The sequence below is a fragment of the Schistocerca cancellata genome, chromosome 5, assembly GCF_023864275.1.
Source record: "Schistocerca cancellata isolate TAMUIC-IGC-003103 chromosome 5, iqSchCanc2.1, whole genome shotgun sequence".
Classification (NCBI taxonomy): domain Eukaryota; kingdom Metazoa; phylum Arthropoda; class Insecta; order Orthoptera; family Acrididae; genus Schistocerca; species Schistocerca cancellata.
The window spans coordinates 20,999,285-21,017,002 of record NC_064630.1 but is presented as its reverse complement, the minus strand read 5'-3'; positions in this window follow the sequence as shown (position 1 = coordinate 21,017,002).

The window sequence follows — 17,718 nt, the reverse complement described above, 5'->3', positions numbered from 1 at the left end:
CCAGGTGCTGTCTGTGGCTGACACTGCCGCTCGGCCAGATGCTGTCGCCTGTCCTGTTTCAGAGGAAACCACTCAGCCTGCAAGGTCCTGGCAATCACAGACGGTGGGATTATTGGTAGTTGGGAGCTCAAATGTTAGGCGCACTATGGGACCCCTTAGAGACATGGCTGCCAAGAAGGGTAAGAAAGCTAATGTGGGCTCCGTGTGCATACCGGGTGGAGTCATTCCAGACGTGGAATGGGTCCTTCCTGATGCCATGAAAAGAACAGGGTGTAGGTGGTGGCTCACATCGGTGCCAAGGATGTGTGTTGCTTTGTACAGGGCAATTACAAATGATTGAAGCGATTTCATAAATTCACTGTAGCTTCATTCATTGACATATGGTCACGACACACTACAGATACGTAGAAAAACTCATAAAGTTTTGTTCGGCTGAAGCCGCACTTCAGGTTTCTGCCGCCAGAGCGCTCGAGAGCGCAGTGAGACAAAATGGCGACAGGAGCCGAGAAAGCGTATGTCGTGCTTGAAATGCACTCACATCAGTCAGTCATAACAGTGCAACGACACTTCAGGACGAAGTTCAACAAAGATCCACCGACTGCTAACTCCATTCGGCGATGGTATGCGCAGTTTAAAGCTTCTGGATGCCTCTGTGAGGGGAAATCAACGGGTCGGCCTGCAGTGAGCGAAGAAACGGTTGAACGCGTGCGGGCAAGTTTCACGCGTAGCCCGCGGAAAATTGGCTCATGCCACAACTGGAGACCGACAGCGCCGACTTCATCTTTCAACAGGATGGTGCTACACCGCACTTCCATCATGATGTTCGGCATTTCTTAAACAGGAGATTGGAAAACCGATGGATCGGTCGTGGTGGAGATCGTGATCAGCAATTCATGTCATGGCCTCCACGCTCTCCCGACTTAACCCCATGCGATTTCTTTCTGTGGGGTTATGTGAAAGATCCCCCCACATGAACCATGGACCTTGCCGTTGGTGGGGAGGCTTGCGTGCCTCAGCGATACAGATGGCCGTACCGTAGCTGCAACCACAACGGAGGGGTATCTGTTGAGAGGCCAGACAAACATGTGGTTCCTGAAGAGGGGCAGCAGCCTTTTCAGTAGTTGCAGGGGCAACAGTCTGGATGATTGACTGATCTGGCCTTGTAACATTAACCAAAACGGCCTTGCTGTGCTGGTACTGCGAACGGCTGAAAGTAAGGGGAAACTACAGCCGTAATTTTTCCCGAGGACATGCAGCTCTACTGTATGATTAAATGATGATGGCGTCCTCTTGGGTAAAATATTCCGGAGATAAAATAGTCCCCCATTCGGATCTCCGGGCGGGGACTACTCAGGAGGACGTCGTTATCAGGAGAAAGAAAACTGGCGTTCTACGGATCGGAGCGTGGAATGTCAGATCCCTTAATCGGGCAGGTAGGTTAGAAAATTTAAAAAGGGAAATGAATAGATTAAAGCTAGATATAGTGGGAATTAGTGAAGTTCGGTGGCAGGAGGAACAAGACTTTTGGTCAGGTGAACACAGGGTTATAAATACAAAATCAAATAGGGGTAATGCAGGAGTAGGTTTAATAATGAATAAAAAAATAGGAGTGCGGGTTAGCTACTACAAACAGCATAGTGAACGCATTATTGTGGCCAAGATAGACACAAAGCCCATGCCTACTACAGTAGTACAAGTTTATATGCCAACTACCTCTGCAGATGATGAAGAAATAGATGAAATGTATGACGAGATAAAAGAAATTATTCAGATAGTGAAGGGAGACGAAAATTTAATAGTCATGGGTGACTGGAATTCGTCAGTAGGAAAAGGGAGAGAAGGAAACATAGTAGGTGAATATGGATTGGGGGGAAGGAATGAAACAGGAAGCCGCCTTGTAGAATTTTGCACAGAGCATAACTTAATCATAGCCAACACTTGGTTCAAGAATCATAAAAGAAGGTTGTATACCTGGAAGAATCCTGGAGATACTAAAAGGTATCAGATAGATTATATAATGGTAAGACAGAGATTTAGGAACCAGGTTTTAAATTGTAAGACATTTCCTGGGGCAGATGTGGGTTCTGACCACAATCTATTGGTTATGAACTGCAGATTGAAACTAAAGAAACTGCAAAAAGTTGGGAATTTAAGGAGATGGGACCTGGATAAACTGAAAGAACCAGAGGTTGTAGAGTGTTTCAGGGAGAGCATAAGGGAACAATTGACAGGAATGGGGGAAAGAAATACAGTAGAAGAAGAATGGGTAGCTCTGAGGGATGAAGTAGTGAAGGCAGCAGAGGATCAAGTAGGTAAAAAGACGAGGGCTAATAGAAATCCCTGGGTAACAGAATAAATATTGAATTTAATTGATTAAAGGAGAAAATATAAAAATGCAGTAAATGAAGCAGGCAAAAAGGAATACAAACGTCTCAAAAATGATATCGACAGGAAGTGCAAAATGGCTAAGCAGGGATGGCTAGAGGACAAATGTAAGGATGTAGAGGCTTGTCTCACTAGGGGTAAGATAGATACTGCCTACAGGAAAATTAAAGAGACATTTGGAGAGAAGAGAACCACTTGTATGAATATCAAGAGCTCAGATGGCAACCCAGTTCTAAACAAAGAAGGGAAGGCAGAAAGGTGGAAGGAGTATATAGAGGGTTTATAGAAGGGCGATGTACTTGAGGACAATATTATGGAAATGGAAGAGGATGTAGATGAAGACGAAATGGGAGATAAGATACTGCGTGAAGAGTTTGACAGAGCACTGAAAGACCTGAGTCGAAACAAGGCCCCGGGAGTAGACAACATTCCATTTGAACTACTGATGGCCTCGGGAGAGCCAGTCCTGACAAAACTCTACTATCTGATGAGCAAGATGTATGAGACAGGCGAAATACCCTCAGACTTCAAGAAGAATATAATAATTCCAATCCCAAAGAAAGCAGGTGTTGACAGATGTGAAAATTACCGAACTATCAGTTTAATAAGTCACAGCTGCAAAATACTAACGCGAATTCTTTACAGACGAATGGAAAAACTGGTAGAAGCCGACCTCGGGGAAGATCAGTTTGGATTCCGTAGAAATGTTGGAACACGTGAGGCAATACTGACCTTACGACTTATCTTAGAAGAAAGATTAAGAAAAGGCAAACCTACGTTTCTAGCATTTGTAGACTTAGAGGAAGCTTTTGACAATGTTAACTGGAATACTCTCTTTCAAATTCTGAAGGTGGCAGGGGTAAAAATACAGGGAGCGAAAGGCTATTTACAGTTTTTACAGAAACCAGATGGCAGTTATAAGAGTCGAGGGGCATGAAAGGGAAGCAGTGGTTGGGAAAGGAGTAAGACAGGGTTGTAGCCTCTCCCCGATGTTATTCAATCTGTATATTGAGCAAGCAGTAAAGGAAACAAAAGAAAAATTCGGAGTAGGTATTAAAATTCATGGAGAAGAAGTAAAAACTTGGAGGTTCGCCGATGACATTGTAATTCTGTCAGAGACAGCAAAGGACTTGGAAGAGCAGTTGAACGGAATGGACAGTGTCTTGAAAGGACGATATAAGATGAACATCAACAAAAGCAAAACGAGGATAATGGAATGTAGTCAAATTAAGTCGGGTGATGCTGAGGGAATTAGATTAGGAAATGAGACACTTAAAGTAGTAAAGGAGTTTTGCTATTTAGGTAGTAAAATAACCGATGATGGTCGAAGTAGAGAGGATATAAAATGTAGACTGGCAATGGCAAGGAAAGCGTTTCTCAAGAAGAGGAATTTGTTAACATCGAGTATAGATTTAAGTGTCAGGAAGTCGTTTCTGAAAGTATTTGTATGGAGTGTAGCCATGTATGGAAGTGAAGCATGGACGATAACTAGTTTGGACAAGAAGAGAATAGAAGCTTTCGAAATGTGGTGCTACAGAAGAATGCTGAAGATAAGGTGGGTAGATCACGTAACTAATGAGGAGGTATTGAATAGGATTGGGGAGAAGAGAAGTTTGTGGCACAACTTAACTAGAAGAAGGGATCGGTTGGTAGGACATGTTTTGAGGCATCAAGGGATCACAAATTTAGCATTGGAGGGCAGTGTGGAGGGTAAAAATCGTAGAGGGAGACCAAGAGATGAATACACTAAGCAGATTCAGAAGGATGTAGGTTGCAGTAGATACTGGGAGATGAAGAAGCTTGCACAGGATAGAGTAGCATGGAGAGCTGCATCAAACCAGTCTCAGGACTGAAGACCACAACAACAACAATGTGAAAGATTCAGTGTTTAAACCTCCTCTACCAAGAAACGTGCCAGAACTGCGAGCTCGCATCAACGATGCTTTCGAACTCATTGATGGGGACATGCTGCGCCGAGTGTGGGAGGAACTTGATTATCGGCTTGATGTCTGCCGAATCACTAAAGGGGCACATATCGAACATTTGTGAATGCCTAAAAAAACGTTTTGAGTTTTTGTACGTATGTGCAAAGCATTGTGGAAATATGTCAAATAATAAAGTTATTGTAGAGCTGTGAAATCGCTTCAATCATTTGTAATAACCCTCTATAAGAGATTCTCTCCGGTTTCAAGCAGCTGACAGAAGTGGTCAAGGCTGCCAGTGTTGCTTGTGAGATGAAAGCAGAGCTCACCATTTGCACCATAGTCGACGGGACTGATTGTGGAACTGTGGTACTGAGCCGAGTGAAAGGTCTGACTCAGAGCCTCAGACAGTTCTGCGACCGTGTACGTTGCAGATTTCTCGACTTGCACGATAGCGTGGTAGGGGTTCGACTTGCGCTGAGTAGGTCAGGAGTCCACTGCATGCAGGAGGCAGCTACGAGAGCAGCAGGGGCTGTGTGGCGTAGACTGGGTGCTTTTTTAGGTTAGAGGGTCTCGGAAAACCAGTCTCAAAAGGTGCAGGTATAACGCAGGATTAAGGTAGATCCTGGAACCATCGGCGTAACATCTGTAAATTGTCATAGATACGTTGGGAAAGTACCAGAGCTTCAAGCGCTAATAGAAAGCGCTGATGCTCAGATCGTTATAGGCACTGAAAGCTGCCTAAAGCCGGAGATACGTTCAGCTGAATTTTTTGCGAATAACGTAAATGTGTTCAGAAATGATAGGCTGAACACGATCGGCGGTGGCGTGTTTGTTGCTGTTAGCAGTTCATTTTGTCGCGAAATTGAAGTAGATAGTTCCTGTGAGTTAGTATGGGCAGAAATCTTTCTTGGTACCCGGAATAACATAATAACTGGATCCTTTTACCGGCATGAAAGGTTCAACGAAAACTTGGGTTTGATTTCAAAGATATACCAGACTCATATAATTATAGTTGCTGGTGACCAACTTATCCTCGGTATGTTGGTGAAAATACATGTTTAAATTCGGAGCTACGCATAAAACATCATCCGAAATAGCGCTAAATACGAGCAGTTAGTTAGTGAGCCCACGCGAGTTGCAAACGGTTGTGAAAACACACTTGATAATAGTCCTAAGCTAATAACAAGTATCAAAACGCATAGAGGGATTGGTGGACACAGGGTTGTCGTAGCGAAATTTAATGCTGTAATTCACAAATCCCACAAAAATAAACGAAAAATATATCTATTCAACAAAGCAGATATATATTTACTTGACGCCTTCCTGGGAGACAGTCTCCACTCCCTCCAAATTAACAACGCCAGTGTAGACCAACATACCGATAAGATGTTGGCTGATGTTACATGGCTGGATCATTCAGTCATATAGACTGTGATGCCACTCTTTTATATTACTGATATTCTGTGAAAATTAAGTCTCAAAAGTAGAAAATCATACATAAGTATTTTAATAAACAATGTCATTGTAACTCATAAAATAAATGGTAGATGTTGACTTTGTTTGTAAATTGACGTCGCAGCATAAAGAAGTGTGCTCTAAGCAAAGTGATGATGGAAAGGCTATAGAAGTATAAATCTCAATAGAGCGGCACTAGATCTGACTGAATTAGACCATCATATTGGAATAGAGACAGCAAAGGACTTGGAAGAGCAGTTGGATGGAATGGACAGTGTCTTGAAAGGAGGATATAAGATGAACATCGACAAAAACAAAACGAGGATAATGGAATGTAGTCGAATTAAATCGGGTATTGCTGAGGGAATTAGATTAGGAAATGAGACGCTTAAAGTAGTAAATGAGTTTTGCCATTTGGGGAGCAAAATAACTGATGAGGGTCGAATAAAATGTAGACTGGCAATGGCAAGGGAAGCCTTTTTGAAGAAGAGAAATTTGTTAACATCGAATATAGATTTAAGTGTCAGGAAGTCGTTTCTCAAAGTATTTGTATGGAGTGTAGCCATGTATGGAAGTGAAACATGGACGATAAATCGTTTGGACAAGAAGAGAATAGAAGCTTTCGAAATGTGGTGCTACAGAAGAATGCTAAAGATTAGATGGGTAGATCACATAACTAATGAATAGAATTGGGGAGAATAATGAATAATAATGAATAGAATTGGGGAGAAGAGGAGTTTGTGGCACAACTTGACAAAAAGAAGGGACCGGTTGGTAGGACATGCTCTGAGGCATCAAGGGATCACAAATTTAGCATTGGAGGGTAGCATGGAGGGGAAAAATCGTAGAGGGAGACTAAGAGATGAATACACTAAGCAGATTCAGAAGGATGTAGGTTGAAATAAGTACTGGGAGATGAAGAAGCTTGCACAGGATAGGGTAGCATGGAGAGCTGCATCAAACCAGTCTCAGGACTGAAGACCACAACAACAACGACAACATTGGAATAGAGGACCTAGCTGCATTATATTATGTTCACCTAAACTAATATGATAATGTGCTAGCACTACAAAAATCCAGTAATACCATACTGTACAAAAGGTAACACAGGTATGACAAAGAGATATGACGATATCTTACACATCTCAAGAAAATCACACTGTGAGCTGGGCAACACACATCTTCACTCCCAAGGCTTAAATGTGGCACCACGCCGTCAAGTTTCCCAGCAGCATCGTTAATGGCATACACACTGGAGATTTGATGGAGATGGCTTTATTAGAACTGGATTTAGGGTTAAAGGTGGTGCAACTGTTTTGTCGGAATGGAAGTCGGAGCTGGAGGGAGTGTCTAATGATCATTTCTTAACAGCAGTTTCGCTGTGTAGGTTTGTCAGTTTATTTATATACCAGGTGTCACTACAGCTGCACTCTCAGATTAGTAGTTTTATTAGAAAGAGTGATGGTGAGCAAACTGCTGTACATGCAATAATCTGCCTGTTCTGATTGTAAGTAGGCTGTTTATGTTTTCTTTATGTAAGTAGGCTGTTTATGTTTTCTTATTGGCAACGTTACGTAGCGCTCTATATGAAAATCACTGGCTGTGCTGTGTGCAGTCTGTGGCTAGTTTGCATTGTTGTCTGCCATTGTAGTGTTGGGCAGCGACAGCTGGATGTGAACAGCGCGTAGCGTTGCGCAGTTGGAGGTGAGCCGCCAGCAGTGGCGGATGTGGGGAGAGAAATGGCGGAGTTTTGAAATTTGTAAGACTGGATGTCATGAACTGATATGTATATTATGACTTTTCAACATTATTAAGACCCAGTAAAGAATACGTTTATGATATACTTTCTTAGAAAAGAGAGCACAAATAGACATTTCCCTTCACAGGAACTGCATAAATAATTTTTTTTTACGATTTGGTAACTTGTCTGCTAGAGTAAGTTCTCGTGATGCATCACTCTAGTGTTAAGATGTGACATAGGTATTAAACATGGCCATTTTTACTGTAATATTGTTTCTGCTTGAGCTACGTCATTTTTAGATATAAGTTATTGCATTTGCTGCTGCTGTTAGCCAGGGATAATGCTACTAAATTTCACTTTACATTACTCTGTTAAACCAGTTTTACTACTGATTTATTTTTCTTGTTTGCTGCTCATTGCCTTATATTAGTTGTAATATTGCAATTGCTTTGCTAATTTCTATAATGCTGCTTGCTTTGCAAATCTGCATTTTTTGTCATTGCTGTTTGTGTTAATTGTTCTGTGCTGCTGCATTGCCTCGTCCCTTAGTTTAGCATCTGAGCTCAGTAGATTTAAGTTAGCTTAAGAGGGGGTAGACTATATAAGAAACTAACTATGATGGATTGGAAGAAATGCATTGAGAAGCTATAAGAAAATGGTTTGGCCAAGAAAGTAGTGTACAGTGGAGAAAAACTATTTTTGAAAGAGGATGTGAACTGAATACAGAATGCATGCTTGGATAGGATTTTTTTTTTTTTATTTGGCTGGAGCAAATTTCGAAATGAGAGGGACGATCTATGGAATGAAGTTTTGGGTTGGACTGCAGTACCAAATGTTACGCTGAAAACAAACCCTGTTCTGTATTTTTGTGTTATTACATTATGTGAATTTGTGTTTTTCCTGTCTGTATATGTTTAGCTAATAAGATTTATGTTGTAGAATTTTTCTGATAATATGTTATTTACCTTGTAAAGATGCTTAGACATTATTTATTCTGTTTTGTTTTAATGCTCATGTGTAAAGTTGATGTTTCAAAAGTTATTCTGATCTTTTATGTATTTACTTATGTCATAATTCCTATAACACTGATGTATATGTTAGTTCAATTCTTTTGTAAAGCCCATATTACTACAAATGTTATCTGTATTGATATGTTCTTTAATGATATATTTTGTACCTTTGTCATTGTATTCTCATGTTATAATATTGTAATTGACACCAGTTCAGCAAATTAAGTAACTTGTAAGCATTCATTTCACTGCACACATTTCTGTTGGTCATAGTATATGGACAATATGTGAGAAGCAGGGACTGATAGTGTTTGCATGTGTGTTTATAATTCAGCAAGGGACTGGTTAACTGCATTGCTGTTCTAAGGGGACGTTTCATGATAAGCACAGCTAGTGATGTCCAAACCCCCTCCCCAGCGCTCCTCCACCACATTGCACTACGTGTTGGCATGCACAGCACTGCTGCTGAGTAGTGCCAGGGGAACGCTCTGGACGGGAGCACACATATATCCACTGTACCACTGAAGTAACTATGCGTAACACAACATGGAAATTATATGACAAATTTAATAATTTTTAAGTAGTTTATGTTCACTGGTGTAAAAAAAAAGTAATTCCCATCCCATACTCCATACTCTTAGGGATCGATTTTTCTTTTCTTAGTTTCTAAATGAGGCTACGTGCTTTCTTAGGGATCAAGCTATTTCCATACCAAATTTCATCGAAATTGGATGAACAGTTTAGTTGTTAAAAAGGAACAGATAGAGTTACTTTCATATTTGGTAATATTAGTATGGAATTATGGATTAAACTTGCTGAGGATTGTAAAAGCATTGTATTCCTTACGTTGAATCGTATTATGCTGAACATGTCAATCAATAAAAGCGTTTTCAGACGTATTATACAATCCAAAGGCAAACAGTAAATATCTTCCTGGGTGAAGAAATGTCTTTTCCCACGTCGTGTTATATACCTCCATAAAACTTTAAATTACGATATCCTTTTTTTCTTTTTGTTATCCGATTTTGGTGAAATAAAGTCTACATATTTCCCCAAGCTACGCTCACGTTATCTTTGAAAACCCCATTAGAAGTCATGCGTACTTTTGGAGATTAGTGTGTTCAAATAGGGATCCAAACAGACATTATGGTCTTACAGTGTTATTATTAGTACAGATATGATAAAATCAGTTTTATTACTTACACAATTAACAGTTACAATATACAATATTAGCACATGTATATCAAATAAAAAGGAATAGTGGCACCTTAATTGATAGTTCGATATACCAGACGGCATTAGGTTTTTAAATGCGAGACCGTTCACGAAACTAAACGATAAATCTTGGAGGGGCTATCAATTCACAAATCAGCTAACCAATCTTTTCCGCTATGAGTTCATTATATCCCATTTTTGGTTTCTCATCAAAGATCCCTTCAGAGCATTATTGTTTTGGAGGTACGAAAGCATGGTTTCACAGTGATATATACTGACAAAATTCTCTCGAGCTTCCAGCCGCGTCAAGTGGTTTAAAACCCCTATGCCGAAGATGGAAGCTCGAGAGAATTTTTCCGTCCTTTTAAAGAAGTAATTTTACATTTTCTTGACGAGCATTTCTCTCAGATTTTAGACTTCCCAGTATTTGCACGGAATTCACTGAACTAAACCATAACTAAAATCCTCTTAGAATTCACTGGCGTTAGTTTTCAGGCTCAGAAGTAGTTGATAAATGTCGAGCGTTTCACACAGGGAGTAACATAACAGTACATGAGAGATTGCGCTTAAAGTGTGTTCGTACTTCTAGCCGTCACCTGAAAGCCGTTTCCTGAGTGAGCTGCGCTTTTAGGCCTAACTGAGGGTTTAAAATGTAACAAAACAATGTTTATTACTGTCAACAATATTGCACGGCAATTGAACGGCGATCCATGAGTAATTGGTTAATGTTTTTGGCTCATTCATGCCAAATGGGTTGCCGTGTACTGCCGAATTGTGCTTCTATGAACATTTTCACTGAAAATATTAATGAATAATTATGAAAAACGGTTGATTTCAGTTTACGATAGTCGACTAACGTGAGAAATAAGGTTCGGTTAATCCATTACTGTCCTCAGACGTATGAGCAGAATGTCGTGAATGGTTGAACAAGTCGGGTTTAATTGCCTCACCAAACTTAAATGCTACCAAGTGTGCCTCAAGAAAGTGAATCACAGGCTGACTTTTAGAGCATGAAGCTTAGAGTCGCACCCAACACTAGGTCCCTCCAAAACTAAAGTAACGCGAGTTGCTCGTCACGTGGCGAACACCAAGTCCCTGCAGAAGTTCATGTTCTGGATTCTGTTGTTCTTACGACAAATAATTTACTAACGCGGCTAATCTGTCACCCAAACCGATACAGCTATGTCACAGAAATGCGTCTCATATGGTAGTCGTTCACACATTAGCGTCTCGCTCTTTATACGCTATACTCCCACCATGAGACTCCAACAGTCACTGCCATAACGCACCAAAATTCATATCTTTTAAACAACACGCGACATTTACAAAGTAACAGTACCATCATATTAAGGTTAAATTGTGAATAATTGTGACAACAAATACTATACGTGTAGCTTAAACGTTCTATGAGTTGTCGTGATGTATAACATTTGCATAAAGTAAGAATCTTTGAGTAGTTAAATATATCTTAAATTTTACGCTCATACAACAGCAGGGTGTTATTCCTATGAGAAAAAATGCCCATTTTTCCAATAATTGAGGATTCAGTTCTTATGGTTCTCACATAACTGACGATGTTAATAATATTATTTAGTGTAATAAGATTTTAATCTTGCATTACATAATAGCATAGACATTTGTATTTAAAATTATAGCTAGGTCTTAATACTAGCGCATGCTGCTGTCTGGAACATTTTGTTACTTATGTAGCTTCTCAACAGTGATTAATGAAGTGTGGAAATTACCTCCTGTCAGGTAAACAAATACATGAATGATGTAAGTGAATAGCGAGATTTATCTGTTGACACCTCTCTGAGTTTAGTACTAGTTTTATTAACAGAGTTAGTTAATTTCAAGGTATGTTAGTTAGTGATGGCCTCCTACCACTAAACAAACCTGCCAGTAACACAAGTATAGATACCTTGCTGAGTGTTGTGTAAATTTTATTAGCAGAGTTAGTTAATTACAAAGTGTTGTGGTGAAATATGGATTTTGATTAGCTGCAAATCTTCGACTGCTGGTCATATTCGAGAACTCTGATAACCAGAAAGTCCATCTCAATTTTATTCTTGCTTTGTCGCCGTTAGGCCTTGCCGCAGTGGTAACACCAGTTCCCGTCAGATCGCCGAAGCTAAGCGTCGTCGTGCTCGGCTAGCAATTGAATGGGTGACCATCCGGTCTGCCGACCACTGTTGGCAAGCGGGGTTTACTCAGTTCTTGTGAGGCAAACTGAGGACTTACTTGATTGAGAAGTAGCGGCTCCAGTCTCCTAAACTGACATACACTCCTGGAAATTGAAATAAGAACACCGTGAATTCATTGTCCCAGGAAGGGGAAATTTTATTGACACATTCCTGGGGTCAGATACATCACATGATCACACTGACAGAACCACAGGCACATAGACACAGGCAACAGAGCATGCACAATGTCGGCACTAGTACAGTGTATATCCACCTTTCGCAGCAATGCAGCCTGCTATTCTCCCATGGAGAATGCTGGATGTAGTCCTGTGGAACGGCTTGCCATGCCATTTCCACCTGGCGCCTCAGTTGGACCAGCGTTCGTGCTGGACGTGCAGACCGCGTGAGACGACGCTTCATCCAGTCCCAAACATGCTCAATGGGGGACAGATCCGGAGATCTTGCTGGCCAGGGTAGTTGACTTACACCTTCTAGAGCACGTTGGGTGGCACGGGATACATGCGGACGTGCATTGTCCTGTTGGAACAGCAAGTTCCCTTGCCGGTCTAGGAATGGTAGAACGATGGGTTCGATGACGGTTTGGATGTACCGTGCACTATTCAGTGTCCCCTCGACGATCACCAGTGGTGTACGGCCAGTGTAGGAGATCGCTCCACACACCATGATGCCGGTCGTATGCAGTCCTGATTGTGGCGCTCACCTGCACGGCGCCAAACACGCATACGACCATCATTGGCACCAAGGCAGAAGCGACTCTCATCGCTGAAGACGACACGTCTCCATTCGTCCCTCCATTCACGCCTGTCGCGACACCACTGGAGGCGGGCTGCACGATGTTGGGGCGTGAGCGGAAGACGGCCTAACGGTGTGCGGGACCGTAGCCCAGCTTCATGGAGACGGTTGCGAATGGTCCTCGCCGATACCCCAGGAGCAACAGTGTCTCTAATTTGCTGGGAAGTGGCGGTGCAGTCCCCTACGGCACTGCGTAGGATCCTACGGTCTTGGCGTGCGGTCCGGTCCCAGGTCGATGGGCACGTGCACCTTCCGCCGACCACTGGCGACAACATCGATGTACTGTGGAGACCTCACGCCCCACGTGTTGAGCAATTCGGCGGTACGTCCACCCGGCCTCCCACATGCCCACTATACGCCCTCGCTCAAAGTCCGTCAACTGCACATACGGTTCACGTCCACGCTGTCGCGGCATGCTACCAGTGTTAAAGACTGCGATGGAGCTCCGTATGCCACGGTAAACTGGCTGACACTGACGGCGGCGGTGCACAAATGCTGCGCAGCTAGCGCCATTCGACGGCCAACACCGCGGTTCCTGGTGTGTCCGCTGTGCCGTGCGTGTGATCATTGCTTGTACAGCCCTCTCGCAGTGTCCGGAGCAAGTATGGTGGGCCTGACACACCGGTGTCAATGTGTTCTTTTTTCCATTTCCAGGAGTGTATCTTATGTCGTTCAAATGGTTCAAATGGCTCTAAGCACTATGAGACTTAACATCTGAGGTCGTCAGTCCCTTAGACCTAGAACTACTTAAACCTAACTAACCTAAGGACATCACACACATCCATGCCCGAGGCAAGATTCGAACCTGCGACCGTAGCAGCAGCGCGGTTCCAGACTGAAGCGCCTAGAACCGCTCGGTCACTCCGGCTGGCTATCTTATGTGAATGACATAAAATGCCACTAAGCCACTTTTTACATTCTCTCTGAGAGCTGCTATCTCTTCATGGTTGGGCAGCCCAGATGCTTCACAACGGCGGCTTTTCTCGTCCTTCAGCCAATGATACGGCTTCTCCTGGGTGGCTTAAGTGTCCCTCCCCAAGCAAATGTACCTGTTGGCCCACCATGCGCCATCTTGCTCGTGTCGGCTGAACCCTCGAAAATAAATAAACCACTTCATGACTATAAATTATCATACTGCTGTCATACTGTTCACACATATCGACCGGTCACCTCACAAGAGCTTCACCTTGTTACATCATAGGTGCTTCCAGTTGACTTATCTTGAATACCGCTCTCTGTTAAACAAGGTTCTTAGGAAATCCAACACATCGTAGCCATCGTATCCATCGTGGAAATGAAACAAAAAATTTGTACCTCCCAGAGATGTGACACGAATACCAAGTAACGACACCTGTATCCTTGATATTGAACTCAGTTCGGCTTGGCAAAGAGTCCCAAGTTTCTTCAGGTATGCCACATCTAACTGGAGCCACTCATTTATAATTACATGGAGTGGAGCTACCGTATTATGGCATTTTGATTGGTGTGTTTCACCTGCTGCTCCAAAACGTTGCAAATCCTCCCAGACATTTTGTATGGGATTTACATAGAATGATTTGATGGGGCACCTTGGACGCCATAGTTTGCCCAAGTGTTTATCAGACCACAAACCTTGTAACCTCCCCACAAAATTCGTTCCCATTTAACCTCCCCACAAAATTCATTCACATTTTAGTGTAACCTCCCCACAAAATTCTTTTGCTTCTTATGCTGAAAAGTAGTGAACTTCGAATTAACACGTAATGAAACGTGTACTCAATATTTATGTTCTCTAGCTGTCAGTCATTATACTATGCAACATAAGACATACTGTCAAAAGGAACTGCAACAAATACTTAAATAACTACATAGCATTTCTTAACTAACAGTAAATATATAAACTTCATCATTATCCTCATCTGCAAAGAAAAACTTCATTATTCACATTACCATAACTTCATTACTATCATCACCTGTAAAGAAAAATTTCATTATTCATATTAGCATATCCTTCATATAACTATTCATCATCATTCATTATCATCTGCAAAAAAGACACTTCATTATTCATTATTCATATTACCATTTACTTCATACAACTATTCATAGTATAGAGTTTCTTATTTCTACCATATTTCATCACTAAAACTAAGATGTGTAGTTCTATCTGACAGCTTGCTCAGTCACCTCATATTCTGAAAGAAAAATAATTAGTCAAGACTGCTATCATACGATGTGTATAGTATATTCTTGTTAATGCTTGTTAATTCTGATCCATTTACTCTTCATGACAAGGTATTGCATTTTCTTTCGTTCATTCCGAAGGTGAAATTCCCATTTCATAGTAATCCACTGTGGTTTGTTTAAGTTATTTCTTTTACACGTTATTGCTTTCTGAAAATGATGAATAAGGATTATTATCTTGCTTTTAAATCATATACTCATTAAATAAAAACTTGTTTCTAGTGATACAATTAAGCATACAGCATAGCATGACATAAAACGTATTATGTCAAAAACATAGACAGTTTTCAAGTGCAAAAAAAAAATGTACACACAGTATCATAATGTAGTGGCAAAAACTGTAGAATAGTCAAGATATTGAGATATCATGAGGAAAAATGTCAAAGTCAACTTTTGTTTGTTACATCTTAAATATTTCATAGTGCATAAAGACAAAACAGGAAAACAATTATACATACACGAAAAATGGAAAATGTGCACGGTCTGATATATAACGACAAGAAAAGCGACCTGCTAACCTTACCTTGCCGGGCACTTGCCAAGAAAAAATATGATAATCATCAGTAAGTGTTCATATAAATATAATTGCATAAGTGGTCATATAAAAATCATGAAATGGCATTACAGTCTGATAAATCATAAAGTATGTTCATTCAATAAAGGGTTTAATATTGGAGACATGGTGATTGCCCCTGCTTTTTCTGGTTCTCAAAGTTTCGACACGTACTACATTGGGGTGAGGAATGCTGCGAATTCTATATGGACCTGCGTATAGAAGCTCAAATTTACTGCATCTACTCTGTCCTCTGTTGGATAAATAGTGTGTGCGTAATAATATCTTCTGTCCAATGTAAAAGTCACGGCGTGTACAAACCTGTTTTTACTGTCTTCTCCGGCGCTCTGCGGCACTTTTGATGTTGTTGAGTGCAATGTCAATTATTTCATGGTGGCGTAGTCGACGAGATGTAGGAAAGGATACTAATTCTTTAATTTTGTTAGGTGCTTCAACATTTTTCAATACAACAGTCGGAGATAGCATAGTAGATTCATTTGGTATGGAGTTAATTACATCCTGGAATGAGAGTATGTGTATGTCCCAGTCAATATGTTTTTTATGGCAGTATATTCTACATAGTTTACCAATTTCTTTCATTAGTCGTTCACAAGGGTTCGAAGAAGCGTGGCACCTGGATATATAGATCGGAGAAATGTTTCTTGCTCGTAACATACGTGTCCATAACGCAGATCGAAACTGTGGTCCATTGTCGGAAATTACTTTCAATACATGCCCTACATGAAATAGAAAATGTTTTACAAATGCTTTCGAAACAGATTTAGCAGTAGCTTTGCGTAACGGAGTGAAGGTAACAAATTTCGAAGTGTGTTCAACAGCGACAAAGATGTAACAAAAACCTCTATTAGATCTAGGAATCGGACCAAAAATGTCTACAGCGGCCATGTGTCTCAATTTAACAGGTACAATGGGACGTAACGGAGGAATATGTGAAGTCGTGTCTGACTTAGCTTTCTGGCAGATTTTACATGACACTAAAACTCGTCGTATACGTTTCTCCATGTTGGCAAAATAACAGTTCTGTCTCCGTATAAGAAAACATTTTCTGGCTCCGTAATGTGCATAACTTAAATGAGTATACCAAATTAATTTGTTAACAAGCTCGTCAGGAATGCCTAGTAACCAATTGTTGCTGTCAGGGTGAGAGCGGCGAAACAGAATGTTATTGCGTACAGTGTAATGGTTTCTAATGGTAACATTATTGCTATCTCGCCAAAGGTGTTTAATTTCTTTCCATACGTTGTCTTTACTCTGCTCTTGTGCTATATCTCGTAATGACGACGAAATGAAATTTTCAAATGCAACTTGTTGAATATACATGACGCTAGAATTTACTTGGCAGAAGTTTGTTTGCGATGTCTTGCTGATTGTTGCTGAGAGAACGGGATAGTGCGTCTGCTACAATATTTTGTGTACCGGGAATGTGAACAATTGTAAAATTAAATTCCTGTAAATAAAGTTTCCATCTGCTTAACCTGTCATGTGTAAATTTTGCGGAAAGTAAAAACTGGATAGCTCTATGATCTGTGTAAACGGTCGTATGTCTTCCATAAAGAAAATGCCTAAATCTGGTAAATGCCCATACAACACATAATGTTTCAAGTTCTGCAACAGAATAATTGCGTTCAGCAGGTGACAGAATGCGACTCGCAAAGGCGATGTTTTTAATTACTGTAGTACCATCTTCTTCAATTTCCTGGAAAATGTGTACGCTTGAAGCGGTGTTAGAACTGTCGGTGGCAATGGAAAAATTTCTAGTAAGATCTGGATGTGATAAAAGTGGTGCATTCAACAAAGCTTGTTTCAGATTGACAAATTCAGACTGCGCTTGGCTATCCCAGGACCAAATAGTGTTTTTACCCGTCAATTGACACAATCTAGGGGTGTCTAAAGCAGAGTAATGAATAAATTTACGAAAAAAGGTAATTAAATGCTGCGTAGTTGTTTCTTCGTCGTAGGAACAATAATGTCACGTAAAGCGTGAAGTTTTTCCGGGTCAGGCGCAATGCCTTCTGCTGAAATTACATGTCCAAGAAATTTTATAGAAGTTTTGCCAAAGTGTGATTTGCTAAGATTAACTGTGAGTCCTTGTGCACGAAAAGTTTGCAACAGTTGTTCAAGAATCAGATTGTGTTCAGACCAGTTAGCTTCTGCAACAAGAATGTCGTCTAAATACGTTGTGATTCTTTCTTTA